The following is a 14763-nucleotide window of genomic DNA, read 5'->3' as shown; positions in this document are numbered from 1 at the left end:
TCGTCTATAACCTTTTTCTAGCTCCCTTTGACCTTCCAGGACTTTCACATTTTGTTTCTGTCTGGTTTTGCCTAAAACCCCAGTGCTAACTGTTTGCATACTATATAGATGTCTGGGACCCAAAGAGGGAACCAGCTTCGGACTAAAGGGACATTGGGTAACAGCCATCACCCTATGCATCAAGTTGGCCACAGGAAATGCCTCCCAGTGAGAACAGAAAGCTAACAAGGCAAGAGCTTCCACCCAGCCCCCAGGGTGATTCAGGTTCTCAGGCGGTGAGCATTACACACGGCCCACAGGCTATAAACCACCCTAACAGGCGTAATGACTTTCGTGCCTCCACCTGAAGGGGCTCATTGCAATAAGGTAACAGCTCTTACAGATGCCTCTAGCTTTAACTATGGGAACACTTGCTTTATAGTGCCACCTGAATGATCTATATCCTATTCTCGTCAATGGCAATTTCAGGAGTGATTTGGCTTATGTCTTTTGCGCATGTGTGTCTACACAGCGCCCTGAAAACTTTTGGCATTGAGAACATGCGAAGGGGGTGTCGCAGCTGCAGAGCTGGAGGTGGAGAGACTGGGGCCCTGAGCTAGACGTCATTAGGAGATAACCCTCAGGAGTTCACACTGGTCACAGGGACAAGACTACCACCATTCTGCATTCATTCACTCATTCACACTCACATTCATTCACAAACCCTTACTGAGCTCTCCATTTACCAAACACAATATTGCCACATACCACGATTTCCTGTGAGTCAGGTTTCCTTCTGAGCTCTGTTGGCAGAGGAATACACTCAGGTAAGCTGTGACTTTACTAGGCCGTGGGGCAGATTCTATGATAGAAAGGAGTGCAGCTAATGGGGCTGTGGGTACAGGGTGGGTTAAGTGGTTTGGGGAGTTTCCTAAGCCAAGAGCCCAGGCATTATTCTTCACTCTTCTGTCTCCCTTTCCAGAAGATGCCCCTGCCAATGAATGCAAAACTTGTCACTTCTATTTCCTAATGTCTTTCTTGAAGCATTTACTTGTCCCCATCCTCACTACCCTAACCATAATTCATTGCTTCCTGCTTAGATTACTGCAACTACCTCTCACTTGCTCTCCCATTGCCAGCCTTCTCTCCCTCCTTCCGTTCCAAATGCACTTTCTAAAGTGCAGATCTGGTCACCCTTCCCTCCTCCTCCATAGTTCCTCACTGACTGTAGAATAAAGTCCTAAAGGCTTTTCATAGCAATCTTCTCCTGCTTATTTCTCTGCTGCATCTCTCATTTGTCTGCTCCCTCTTCAAGTGTGCGTGTGCCCTTGTGTGTGCACGTGTGCCTGTGTGCACACACATGCTCTCCCCATCTTCCCCTGCCCTCCACCCTGGCCACTTGGCCGAGTCTCAGCTTAGCTTTTATTTCCTTGGCAGAAGCTTCCCTGGCCTCTCCCATAACCCTTACCATCCTGTACCTTGCTGTAATTACCTGTTTCCCTCCAGGACCATGGGCTCCTCCAGGGCACAGACTCTGTCCATTTCTTTACCCCCACCCTGCCCCCCAAGACCTGTCATAGTACCTGGCCCACAGGAGTTAGTCGATAAGTGTCTGATTAAAGAAGAAAGGAAAGGAAAGAATATAAGAAAAAATCTGAGCATGAGTGAGGTTCTGTGTGCTGCTACCAAGGTGGTTCTGGAGACCGGGAGGGCTGTGGCTGGCGCATTTGCACTCTGCAAGTCTTGGAGTAATGCCCAGCCACGCCCCTGAGTAGTTCAGCATGGAGCAGTTTTCTGTGCAAGGGTAGTAACACTAAAACAATTCTGTAATTATTTTACTTCTGTCCCACCATGTTCCAAAAAGGATTTATGAAAAAAAGTATACTACAAAATTTTAAAAAATCAGTAAGTGAGAAAATTTGGTTTCTGGAAGAGGTTAGTACCCAAATGGGGTCAATATTCTTTAAAAAATGTGTACACTTGGGCCATAAATTGGCTCTGAGATACCTGACAGGCCACGCAGAGAAGGAAGCATGATGGGCTTTAGGGTGTTGTGACATTCATCAAATGAAAACAAGCTAATTGCAGTGGAAAAGAACAAGGTTTCCTGGTACTGAGTCTGGAAAGAAATTTCTCCTGTGGATTCTTTTAAAGAAGAAGCCAGCTAACATGAGGAATAATCATCTCAGCCACGTCTTTTCAATAGGACAACGGGGAGAGATCTTGGAATGGCCCTACCCGGTAGCTGATGACCAACACTTCAACTCATTCTAGTAAGAGTGCTTCCACAATGACATCAAACCATGATGTCTATGCACCTTGGTCTCTGATGATTCAATTGAATCCAGGTAAACGTTTTAGAGGATTTGGAACAGCGTTCATAAACCGGTCTCTATAAGGCCTATGAGCCTTTGACACTATATGGAAATTTTTGAACACACGTTTATGAACATTTTCCAAGGGTGAGAGCTTATCATTTTTCCTTCAAAGTTCAGAATGACTAAATTAGAGACACAGCTGGGACTCTATCTCCGTAGATTATTTATTACCCATCAATCTTTCGCTCTGGATTGTTTGGCCAGGAGTTTGGGGCTATACGATGCAACGAGTGCAGGGAACCAGTATGTGATGCTGCAGGTTAAGACGGTCGGTCGACTGAAGTGGGCTGGAGCTTATATCTGCAAGTGAAAGGTGAGCGGCTCAGTGTTGTTTGAACCCAAGGCCAGCGCTGTTGCACTTCGTGTTTATGGAAGGAATAAACAGAAAGGGCAGCATTCCATCAAAAGAGACAAGGGCCAGAGCAGCCAAGCAGCCGTCCAGACACTGTGGACTCAGTCAACACCCGGAGCCACAGAGCTGCAGCCGGCAGCAGAAGAAGGGAGATGGAGGCGCTAAAGGGAAGTGGTCCCCTGCTCCAGGTTGCCTTTAATCAGGTCGATTAATGAGAGTCTGTAAATAAGCCCTAATCAAAAGATGCCCTAAACCCTGGAGAACTCTCATGCTCTCTCTCTTATTTATTTTTTTGTGGATTAATTTTTTTCTGAGTAGAGATGAGAAAGGAGCCATTATCTAAATGAGGCTGGGTAAGGTGATTAGATGTTATTTACAGAAAGGGCATGAAATCATCCACTGGACCCTGGGTGTGCTTAGCAAGACATTATTTCGTTATCAGTGTCACTATTTTTATCGTTGCACGGGGACGCCTCTGGTGTGGTGAGGAGGGATTCCCTTATTTCAGTAATCGCTGATTACAGGAACTTGAAAAGTCCGTCATTTCCAACACAGCAATACTCAGGGGGCCGGTATCTAATGCAAACCACAGATTTTTCAATCAATCTATCAGCAGATACATATTGATCGCCTACTACGTGCAGAGAAGATTCATGAGGAGTGGCAGCTGTGGAGTACGGCCCAGCCTCCAGGAAGCCTGTCTGCAGACGCGGTGTGCTGGGCAGTCCTTCCCTGACGTCAGCGTGCCCCGGGATCGTGGAGACCTTGGTAAAATGCAGAGTCTGCTTCAGGAGGTCTGAGGTGGGGCCTGAGAGTCTATATTCCTAGCAAGCTGGAGCAAGGACCACACTTTGTGTAGCCCAGTGGCAGACTGCAGATTGCCATGAGCAAAAGCTGGGTGCATGGGCTCCCAATAACGCTCCAGCGCTGGCTACCTGTGCGACCTTGGCCACACTGCTTCGCCCTGAGCCTCAACTTCCTTTGACATGAAACCTGTGGTCCTTTTGGGCGGGTTGTGCACTGCACAACTCCTCCAGGAGCACTATGACATGGACTACCGGTGAATGGTGTCCTCTAGGGTCATGCGGGACACAACCTGCCCGAATGTACTCGGAGCTCCTGAAAGGGCTGGATCAGACAGTGGTGGCCAACCCTGGCTGCACTTTGCTATCAACTGCTGAGTTTTTAAAATGCCAATACCTGAGCCCCCACCCATGATTCAGACTTACTTGCTCCAGGATGAGACCTAGGTGTTGGTACTATTTTTAATGCTCCCCAGAGATTAGGAGATGATCCTTAAAGCCCATTGCAGCTCGAGGTCCTATGATTTTTCGACTGTGCCCACAGAAGCCTTAAATTGTTGAACTTGAGAAGACAAGAGGAGGGAAAGATGAGTGCAGAATGAGGAGTCCAGTGGGTGTTCCAGGGTGGGTTTAAACAGAGCCACTAGGAGGAAGAAGCCACCCTGGGTGAAGCCATCCTGGGAGGAGCCATGTGAACATTACTGAGGCTTCTGTTCATGTAACACATTGCTATTTGGGCTGATGCTGGGGATAGACCCGTAACTTCCTGTATATCAGGGGAGAAAGACAAACAGAGAGCAATGTCCACGAATGCATAATCATGTGTAATAGCAAGGCCTTGGAAGGGAAGATGGAGCAAGGAATGAGGCATATGACAGAGGCCCCGATTTGGGATCAGGGGATTGAGGAAGGAGCAACAGAGCTGAGAAAAAGAAAAATGGGGAGATGCATCCCCTTCCGTCCCAGACACTGTGTGTTTGAGGCCTTTTGGTGACAGGATGAGGGCAGGGAGGTAAGAGTGGGCCAGGGCTTGTCCCCAGCTGTGTGGGCTCTGTGTCCTTGAGGGATTGGCCACCCCTAGGACCATGTGATCCTGCCTGGTTAGAACTGGCTGCCTGAGCTTGGTCCTGCCTGGCCTTGGAATAGACGGTCTTGTGCCTATGAGCATCTCATTGAACTTGAGCACCCAGAGGGAGGTTCTCTTAAGTCTGAAATGCATGTCCTACTTTGTATTTTCTTGTCAATCCAACGTGTCTTTTTCTACCCTCATTGTCCTGTCTTTTAGGCCTTGACTTGGAAACTGTGGCCAGGAGTTTTGTTGGGCCCCCTCCTGCCCCTAGCTCCACCTTAGCCCCACTCTCCACGGGCATCTTAACTAAAATGGCTCCTGCCTGCTCTGAGCAGAGGGGCCCTCCCCGGTCCGCCCGAGGAGCGTGATTGATAGCACTGCTGCAGTGCGAGACAAAGAAGCCCTCTCTGGTTTTTGTATTAATGCTGGGTTATCTCCACTGTATTGATTTTTTGTTTGGCTTTTGAAATTTCTCTTCTCTGTTCCTGAGCCATTTCTATAAAAATGAAAGAGGAGGTGAGGGATGATGGCGCCCGGGTTGACAAGCTTTGCTGACTTGCAGTATGAGCTGCTATTTTCCATTTAGGTCTTTCCGAGCCTGTCAACTGCCTCTCCTGGGCAGAAATATATTTAAAATGTGGTATGAAAAGGTCCCCGTGTGTCAACAGTAAGAGCCTGCCACCAGGTTTAGTCACTGGATTAATCTTCCCATCCTTAGCACTTGGGTCTCCTTCAAAGGGCAATGAAGATTTTGATGGGCTCCAGCCTGCCTCTCCCAGTTCCCCTCTTTCTCTCTACGAAGACAGCTCATCTTCTGCAAAACTGCCAAGGGATGAGGCTGGCCTTGGGGACACTCAGCCTCCCTTCCTCTCCTCTGTTTCCCCATCGAATATGTCCCATTCCTTCCTCTCTCCTCCTCACCTCTTCCTGCTCTGAGAGCCGCCATCAACCCACCTGGGTGTAAATGACGTAGTCTGGAGAGTGTGTGTGTGGGGGTCCTTCCCCAGGGAGTTTTTCCTTTACTAGGACTTAAGCCTTAAGGATTTTAAGCTCTAAATAAATAGTAGAATTTCATACATTCCTCAGCAGAGAGAGGCTGTTTTGGAGGAAGGGTGGAAGTGCAGCATTCCCTGAAATCTGAGTGTCACTGTCTATTTGTGCTGTACTGGAAGTGCCACCATCAGATTGGAGGGTGCACTGGGGCAGTGCAGGTAGTGTGGCTGCATCTGACATCCTTGGGCCATTCATTCATTCAGCTAGTCAACAAGTACTGGAATTGAATTAGGAACCTATTTGCTTACCATATTCTGCTGGACTCACAACCCTACTGTGTCAGGGTTTGTATCTCTTTAGCCATTCATTTTTCACTCCACAAAGAATCATGCAGCCCTAGGGTCAGACACTGGGCAAGAGAATCCTGTCTGCATGGAGCTGCCCAGGATGGAGACCTGAGGTTGTTTCTGCCTTCGCTTCTTTTCCAACACCAACACATCCAGGCATCTTGTCCTGCCTCCCTACTGCTGGCCTTGACCTCTCTCATCTAAAGTTTCTAGAACAGTGCTTATCACATATAGCACGCCCACAGTACATGTTGGTCTACCGTCAACCCCACCACACCCCCAAAACCTGATTTAACATGCAAGATCGGACTCCTCTCTTGCTCAGACGTCTCCAATGGCTCCCCATTTTCCACAGAATAAAATCAGAATGGCTTTGAATGGCACATAGGCCAGTCGGGACTTGGACCCTGCCGTCTGTCCAACCTCATCTTCTGCAACCCACTCCTGTACCAGTCAGGGTTCTTCAAACAGAACTGATAGGATATGTATCTATATTCAAGCCTTGGGAACAATCTGCGTAACCCACAGTTCAACAAGTTCAATGATCATCTCATCCCTAGACACCTTCCAAGTGGACATGTGAAATTAAACATCGCACCCCATTTGCCCTTGATGTTCTGGAAATATTGCATCTCTTATTAGCTACCCAACCCAGCACACTGTCCTGCCTCTGGCCTTTGTGCACACTGTCCCCTCTACCTGGCTTACCTGCTCCCACTCTTGGACACCCTCTCACCCTTCCAGCCTCAGCTAGGGGCACTCTCTCTCCTTAACCCCTTCTTGAACTCTCATAGATTTGGGAGTTTGGTTGTCACTGCTCCCATTCTATTTGTACTTGGCTTTGTTACCTCATTGATGATGTCACAAGTGCTGGCTGGCAAGCTCTCTTCCACTGGGAAGGCAAGGGCTTATCTTTTCAATTTTGTCTAGCTCAAGCCCTGTGGTGTAGGGGAAAATCTCATGAGCATTAGGGCCTTAGCCAATGATCTTGTAATTACCCTAGCATGTCATTTTAGCCACTTGCAAAGTGGGGGATTGAACTGGTAGGGCAGTGACCACTAATCTCTTACCCTGATAGTTGTTGTCCCCTTATTTCATAGTCATAGAGCTTTTAGCTGAACCCGAGGCCACCTGAAAGTAAAACTACATTTCCCAGCAGCCTGAGCAGCTGTATGTGGTCATGTGACTACATCATGGCCAATGGGATGCAAATGGAGCGTTCTCAGCACCTTCTGGGAGCCTTTCTTCTCTGTTACTTCCTCCACCAAGCTGTCTGGAACCAAATGCCACCATCTTGGACCATGAGGATGTAGAGCAGAGGCAAACAGATGACTATGGACTCCCCCCAAGCCCAAGCTCTTTTATGCCTTCATCTGAATTTTATGGGAGAGAGAAGAACACCACTGTTCTGTTTAAGCCACCATGTTTGGAATCTTTGTTTCCTGCAGTGTGTTCAATCATAAAAATACATCCTGAAAAGGCTTTCCTAACTCTTCAGGGGAAGTCAGGATGAGCAAAGGGGGTGTAAGGGGGCTGGGCTAGCCCTGCTTACTCACTGCCATCCCAGTCCAATGACATCGGTTCCACTTTTGTGCATTTTCCATGTTGACTTAGAATTTGTTTGGAGATGGGTGGGCTAGAAGCTCCCTGAAGTACCAATCATTTCTAGCCTTCTGTGAATCTGTCCATAACAAAATAAAAAAGGGAACAATTTCAGAAAGAGAAGGAGGGTCTCTCTATTATGTATACATAGACAAACATGGACGTCAATGGCCACAGACTTTATTCTTGATGGTGGAACTTTAGGCACCGTGGTGGGTGTTAGGGAAGATCTCTGTCATCTCTGTCTATGTCTTGGGGATGCCTGAGTGGTGTCCTCTCATTTCCTGCCCACTTTGTACTACCCATCCCAGAGCTGGGCAGGTATCAGGTATTAAATAGACCTGATGAATGAACACTGGACTGAATGAGCACATGCTCACTCGCTGAATGAGCACACTCCATACTAACTTCTGCACAGCAAATGCTCTCACTGGCTGTCTTAAAAGAGCTGTGGGTTTGTTTCTTGGCAGTTCTGCAGTGTGGCCTTATTTCTGCCCAGTCTTGGCTCAGGAGTCTTTGTGGTGGGCTGGAGCATCTGCCCAGTAACAAGCCACGGCAGGGACAGCAGACGTGGTAAGTAGGCTGGACCTGCAGTGGCCACGCGAGTGTGGTGCATGTGTATGCACCTGTGGTTCGTCACTGTCTCTCTCCCAGGCTGGCGTCTTCTTTCCAAGAATTTACTCAGGCATCTCAGAAGGGTGCCTACTGTGGCAGATGATAAATTTAAAGCACTGGGCAGTTGGACAGTCAGGCAGCTGCAGTGGGCGGGAGCAGAGCTGAACGATCTCTGGGTTTTCAGTGGGGCTGCCCTAACTCCTCCATGGCTGTGGCTTTCCCCAGGTGCTGTTATTAACCCTGTTGCATAGACAGGAAAGCAGAGGCACAGGCAGGTTCAGTCGCTTGCCTGTCACTGCCCCCCCAGCCTGAAAGGGACTGTCCAGCTCCATTTTTTAACCCCTATTTATCTGCCAATGCAGTAAGTGTGGAATTGCTTTGCACACTGGTTGCAATCCATGCAGCAGGCACCGCTGCTATGATTGCTGTCATCCAGAGAGGGTTGGTGGCAGTGGGCACCTTCCCCTGTGAGCTGAGACTTACTTCATCTTCCTGGGTCCCATTCATGCAGCTGGGGTGCAGCGAGTGTGTGAGCAAATGTGCACGTGTGTGCACATGTGTGTGAGAGCAGATGTGCATCAGCACGTGTGCACATGCCTGTGTGAGGATGACCCGCCACCGCCACCTCCAGCCTTAGCGGCAGCTGGTGCTTCCAGTGCAGGAGGACCCGCACTTTGCCCCATCCTGCAGTCCATCATTTTCCCAGCTGGGCGCCTGTCACCAGCACTCGGCGAGCACGTGTCATCTGGGCCTGAAGGATGGCTTGGCCCATGGAGGGGCTCTGGCAGGGGTGGCAACTGTGACCTGAGGCAGGAATAGGTGGGGCAGGGTAGTCTCTGCCCAGTTGCCCTAGTAATGTGGGGGTGGCCCCAAGAGATGTGCCCTGGCCCCTGCTCCCACCCTGGGGCTCTGTGTCCTGCCTGTCAGGTCAGTATGAGAGAGGCGGGCTGAGTCCTGGGCCACGTGAGCCCTGCCCGGGGTCAGCCTTCATTCATCACTTCCTCTGACACTGCTTCTGCAGCAGCTTCGCTCTTTCAATGGAAGGGGAGAGGGGAGGAGGGGAAGATAAGGAAGCTTCGAGGGCCTTCAGGGCCTGAGGGGTTAATGAGATAGAGATGAGGCCCAGATTTAGGACCAGGGGTCTGGGCCAGCCTTGGGAAAACGAGTGGAGGGCAGAACCTGGGCCCAGGAGGCCAGAAACCCGGGCGAGCCAGCAGCATTGCCTGGTGGTCGTGTGCACCAGCCCTGCAGCCGAAGCCTGCACGCCAGCCCAGGCGCCCACCCCGAAGGCACTGGGTAGCTTCACCTCTCTGTGCCTCTGTTTCCTCGCCTGTGGAAAGTGCATCTTAGTAGTCTCTGACTCTGCCAGTCTGCCTGGCGCTGTGACTTAGAACATGGCTTGGCCTTAGTAAAGATGCAGTAAAAGGTAGCTGCTACCGCCACTGTTACTGCTCTGGTTGAAGCTCGTAACCCACCATGAAACCTTGGTCAAGAGGGTCTCGTCCCTCTGGGCCTCAGCTTAATGCCAAGCTGCATAAGCTCCCTAAACCCTCCGAGCCATTACTGTATAAGGGGGACAGTAATTCCAGCAACAGAGAGGGGTCCCACATAGGGAGCAGGTAGGAAACAAGGGGACATTTGTCACGTAATGACTTGGAAAGTCCCTTCCAATGCCTGCATGAAGATAGTTTGCTTTTGGAACACCCACCCTTTTTCACGATTCCCCCAATTCAGCCCCATCTGTAACCTGTTCTCCTAGCATTTTGCTTATAGCCAGTTGTGAAACTGGGGACCAAGCTGACAAGGCAGTGCCCCAGGTTTAGCCTTGCTTTGGAATGGCATTTTCAAAGGAGATCTGGAGGACCGAAAATTTTTGGAGGCTTAATGGAACGGCATGCTAATGGTGGCATTCCCGGCATTGTGGCAGGCAGGGTTGGGGCAAGCAGGGTTCAGTTGCTCCCTCGTCATACCCTGTAGACAGCTGCTTTGCAGGTGGCCGTGCTTGATGCATGTGGCTGCTTTGCTTTTCTTCCCTCCCTTCCTCCCTCCCTCCCTCCCTCCCTCCCTCCCTCCCTCCCTCCCTCCCTCCCTTCCTTCCTTCCTTCCTTCCTTCCTTCCTTCCTTCCTTCCTCCTTCCTTTCTTTCTTCCTTCCTTCCTTCCTCCTTCCTTTCTTCCTTCCTTCCTTCCTTCCCTCCCTCACTTTTCTTTTTCTACTTGGATACATGGTTTTACATGCCAGGTAGTTCAGTTTGCCCTAAGCGCTGCAGGGTTAAACCTGGCTCCATACTGTGTGCACACATGCGCCTGCGACTCACCCTGAAGCTTGGGCGGCCCTTGGAGAACGTTGCCTTCACAGGATCACTTTACAGAAGAGAATACTGAGGACTGGGACTGTGAGAGATTTCCCCAAAGCCACACTGCCAGTTAAAGATAGGGCTGGACAGAACCACGATCTCCTTCCTCCTGCACATATCTTTCCGGATATCAAGTTCCTCAGTTCATAAATGCGAAAACAGCAGCCGAGGAGCAGACACCAAAATCCATCTGGATCAGTTCAGACACTGGCCGGTGTTGTCCTCGCTAGTTTCTCACGGGGACTTTGAACAACCGTTGGCTAAGGACAGAGCCCACACTTGCACTGACAGTGAGACAGTCCTAATGGAATTCAAGTGTCAGAAGGGAACTTTGAAACAATCTACTCCAGACTCTCCTGTATGGTTTTTCTTTTATAAATAACCTTTTTGTAATTTTCTTTAAAAGTGATGACACACAATAGAGAAATCTTAGAAAACATGAGTGAGCTAAATAAATTAATAAATAAATAAAACTACTCACGATCCTCCTTCCATCCAACATAATGATGATGAACATTTTGGTCTGTATTCTTTCCACTTTAAAAAGTAATAAAATATTTCACATGGAATAGTGAAAATACAGAAAAGAATATAGTGAGCACTCATATCTACTACTGAGGTGTGAAAAATATTTTAATTCCTACTCGTTTTACTAAATGAAATGCTACTGTGAATTGAGGGCTTCTCGGTTTCCTGCTCCATGCTGCTATCATGCTCTCTCTTCCAGAAGTTTCTGAATTCAGAGAGCACCTTTCTTGCCCAGTTTTTATACTTTGCCCCACTGGTAAATCTTCACCCATAACGATGAAGGGTTGCTTTGCATAAACTTTACATCAATGCCATCATCCAGTACATATAATTCTGCAACTCTCTGCTTTTCCTCAGCATTGTGTTTTTGAGATTTAGCCAGGGTGTGTTAAACATAGATATAGTGAACTGCTTTTAACTGCTGTATAGGACTCCATTGTATGATTATGCTATGCTAGAGTAGTACTATACTATAGTAACTACACTATGTTACTGTGCTATGTTTTTCCAATCTACCAGTGCCGGTCATTTAAGTGTTACCAATGTCCGGTTGGGGTCCTCAGACTTTTTAAACAGGGGCCAGGCCAGTTCACTGTCCCTCAGACCGTTGGAGGGCTGTTGGAGAGTGAGGCGCACATTCCACACATGCGCACTGTGGGCCCGGGACGTGTCGGCTGCTAAGCAGGACAGGCAGGGCCGGCAAAATCACCCGGCGGGCCGGATAAATGTCCTTGGTGGGCTCCATGTGGCCTGCAGGCCGTAGTTTGAGGACCCCTGGTCATAACAAATAATGTGGCAAGATCCCTATATATAGGTATAGATCTTCCCTGAGAGGGGAATTGCTGAGTCATGAGCTCTGAGTAGCTTTAACTTCAGCAGTTACTGTCAAAATAGCTGTACCCATTTACATTGCTATCTGAAGCATATCAGAGTCCCCATGGCATTACATCTTTGACAAAACTAGGTATTATGAGGCTTTTTGATTTTTTCCAATCTGATGAGTATGAACTGGTATCTCATTGTTATTTCTAATAGAGATTCCCCGATGTTTAGTGAGGTTGCATGTCTTTTTGTAAGTTCATCAGTCATTCTCCTCTTTTGTGAATTATGTTTCATATACTTTGACCATTTTTCTATTGGGTTGTTTGTCTTTTTCTAATAGATTTATAAAAGTTCTTAGATATTCTGGCCAGTCTTCCATTTTTCATCATGAGGGTTGCAGATATCTTTTCCCAGGTTGTCACTTCATTTTTCACTTTGATTAGGGGATGTATGTGTTTGTTTTAAGGTAGTCTAATTCGTCAGATGTTTCCTTTATGGGTTTTGCTTTCCACATTTTGTTAAGAAAATTCCTCCTAATTTGATGCCATACAGACAAACTTCTACAGTTTTGTTTTTAAAAAAGTTTTAGAGTTTTGCCGTTTTGCATATAGGTCTTTAATCCACCTGGAATTAATTTTTCTATATCATATGATGCAGAAATTTAGTTTCAGTTTCTTCCATTTGAGCAGCTGATTGTCTCAGTACTTTTTCAACTCTTTGACATGACATATGACAAATTGAAGGTCCAGAAAGGTGGAGGGACTTGCCCAGGGTCACCCAATGACTCAGTGGTGGGATCGTGACAGAGAATATGTTTTCTTAACTCCCAGCCTGGTGTCCCAGTACGATGATACTATCGTGCTACAAAATTCCATCGTGGGCTGTTTATACTATCCTCATATGGAAATGTACAAATCTGATTATACATTTCTTGAAAGTAAGGATTCTGTCCTTTTCTACTATCACCTCTAAATATTAATTCAGTGCAAGGCCAAGCATCTGGTAGGCACTCAGGAAGACCATGATGAAAAAATAAATCCCTGGATAAATCAACAGACTGATTCTAGAATCATCAGTTTTTTTCAAGTCAGCTCTTCATTTTATCTCATATAGGTTTCTATATTTAGACATATCATTCATGCAACATTTACTGAATGACTCTCATGTTCCAGGCACTGTGCTAGTTGCTGGAGATTTAAAGAGGAGTAAGATAGGTTGCCTGCTCTCAAGGGACGGAAGTGTAAAGTGAGAGACTGAAAAGTCAACCAGAAATGCTATGACTGTGCTATTAATCAATATGCCATGGGACATAGGAGGAGATAAAATATGGCCCCAAATCAGGAAAGAGGAGAAGATAGTTGAGCTGAGTCTTTAAGGGTAAGGAGGAGTGATCCATTTGCCAAGAGTGGAGAGGGTACAATATTCAGAAGTATCATCATGGGCAAAGGCAGAGATCTAAAGCACAGCCACAGTTTACTGTGACTTGAGCATAAAATAATTCAGCAATTAAATCACATTTGTTCATCTGACTCTCAGAGTTCAAGTCCTCTGCTTCCCAGCTGATTCTAACTAACTCAAGTTTGACCAGAGCAGAACACAGCACCCCAAATGCTGTCTGTCTTGTCATTGATTAAACCTCCTGGATTTAGGGGCCCTATTTTGTAATTTTCTCTTGTCTAAAGTGGGCTTCAACTTTTTGTTGAGGAGTATGGTTTTCACCTTGTTTCACAACCATAAATTTACATTCCCATTTTTTGCCATCATTTCTGTTCCCAATGCTATTATTCTGGCCTTTTTTTTTTTTTTCATGCAGCTGGAATAACATATGAGACACCAGCCTGGAGTGACAGTGCGCTTGACAAAAACAGAAATAGCCCGGCTCATATTATTTGCAAAAGAATTATCCCCTGGAGGTGATTTTTAATTTGGGGGTTTGCTGCAAAATGGAAACCTGACTAAGGCTGCTTTGCAACCCAAATGCTTGTCTTACCAATCAATTATCAAAATGAGACTTGCTGGGTACTGTAGCAAATCTTTCTGGGTGCTGTCTTTTAATGGGTCAAGTCCAAGTTGCCTCTGTTATTGGGAAAAGCTGGGGGCAACTGAGCAGTTTAATTTGCTGGCGAGGGGGAAGGGAAGACAGGGAAATAGGTTCTCACTTTCGGATAAAGAAAAGCACAAAAGGTGGGTGGAGCGGCCCTAAATTAGAGCCAGCTACCTCATCTGGGTGCCAGTGGTGTGATGGTGGTTGTTTGTCAGGGATTAATAATTCAGCCCCAGGAATGAGGCGAGGGGCTTATGCACAGCAGAAGCAAACTTGCATAAAGGTTAATTGGTATCTATCGGGTACTGGTAAGTGGCATTTATGCTATTTTGGTATTTTGGGGGGACTTGAGAGAGAAAAGACAGAAGCAAAGTTGAATGTGGAAATCCAGACAGGCCTTTTCTCGGCATCAGGATGTCATGAAATTGTTCTCCTGGCCCGAGCAGGGAGGAGAAAAAGGTGGCCTTAGAGCCTTGATGGGCTTGAGAAATGAATTCTGTGTCGCCTCGCTTGCAAGTCTTGCACATGCTATTTAAACTTGACATGTCATAAATCCAGTAGCAGCACACAGGATGGCATTAGCTTTCTGTCCACTTTTATTTGTGGGGCTGCAGGAAGTGATGTGGGCGTGTGAGAGTGGTAGGCACTGCAAGCCACTCAGGCTAAGGGACTCGAGGGTTGGTCCTGGGGACCCTAAGACGCAGAGTTGTGGACCCCTGTGTGATTTAGGGCATCCAGTTCCCTGTGTCACTGCATGGCTGGGCTTAGGATCAGGGCATTTTCCTAGCTCCCAGAATGATAACCCTTACTGCAGGGGGATTAGTGTCTGTGTCTCTGAGCTGTAATAATACTTCATGGTTAATATCTATGTATAAT

At 47.4% G+C, this 14763-nt stretch overlaps 1 long non-coding RNA gene across 1 annotated transcript; it reads right to left on the bottom strand.

The window, feature by feature from the left end:
- Nucleotides 1-3941: 3941 nt before the first annotated feature.
- On the bottom strand, nucleotides 3942-6742 carry LOC105860547 (uncharacterized). Its single transcript, XR_012912840.1, has 3 exons — nucleotides 6630-6742; nucleotides 5883-5983; nucleotides 3942-4278 (listed from the first exon to the last, which is right to left on the bottom strand). It is a non-coding gene; the product is annotated as an uncharacterized LOC105860547 (long non-coding RNA).
- Between the last annotated feature and the right edge of the window lie 8021 nt (nucleotides 6743-14763).

Source organism: Microcebus murinus, chromosome 17, assembly GCF_040939455.1.
Source record: "Microcebus murinus isolate Inina chromosome 17, M.murinus_Inina_mat1.0, whole genome shotgun sequence".
NCBI classification, from domain to species: Eukaryota; Metazoa; Chordata; class Mammalia; order Primates; family Cheirogaleidae; genus Microcebus; species Microcebus murinus.
Note: the sequence above shows the minus strand (reverse complement) of the source record. Positions and strands in the feature narration are given on the sequence as shown.